This window comes from Chinchilla lanigera, unplaced genomic scaffold, assembly GCF_000276665.1.
Source record: "Chinchilla lanigera isolate Chin_1 unplaced genomic scaffold, ChiLan1.0 scaffold00056, whole genome shotgun sequence".
Classification (NCBI taxonomy): domain Eukaryota; kingdom Metazoa; phylum Chordata; class Mammalia; order Rodentia; family Chinchillidae; genus Chinchilla; species Chinchilla lanigera.
This window is the reverse complement of record NW_004955457.1, coordinates 8,708,246-8,708,883: the sequence shown is the minus strand read 5'-3', so window position 1 is coordinate 8,708,883 and position 638 is coordinate 8,708,246. Positions and strand designations below refer to the sequence as shown.

At 50.2% G+C, this 638-nt stretch overlaps 1 pseudogene; it reads right to left on the bottom strand.

The window, feature by feature from the left end:
* Window positions 1-638, bottom strand: LOC102029829 (annotated as a pseudogene).

Below are 638 nucleotides of genomic sequence, written 5' to 3'. Positions count from 1 at the left end.
TCACAGAGGGTGAATGCTGGGCTGGTTGCGAAGCTACTGCACGTACTCCTTAGCACGGTCTACAGCTGTCTTCGGCGGCTCTGCGGGAGGCGGGGGTCCTTCCACCAACTTCACAAAATAATGGCAGTAAACCTTCGCCACGATCCCAAAGCGACCTCTGCCGTGGTAGCGGATGCCATTCAGGCACTGGCCTCACCCAGTCTTGGACTCAGCTATATACAAATTGGACCTGAATTCCACATTGTGGTCTTTCACTGCCATATCTTGTGCTGGTAAGAGGACGTCTTTAATTATGTGAGCCCTTTCTAATCACTCAATTCCAACTGCACCAAAGCCTGGTCAATAGACATTGCTCGTATCAATTTTGCCAAATACCACAACTTGTCTTTGCTGTCCTTTATTTGTCTTCCACAATGGTAGATTTCTGCTGGTCTGCGAGGTTCGCCAGGCAGTTGTGGAGGATAAACCATTTTACTCTGCTTCTCCCATTTGCGAGAAATGTCAAGAGGAGCACTTGTGTGGATGTGTGATTGGGGTAAAACATCGTGAGATGAAAGACGCCCCAAGGCCAGCATCACCCAGCTTCTCAGGCTCTGTATCCATGAGACACCCAACTCTCCCAGCACGGCCGCCACCAT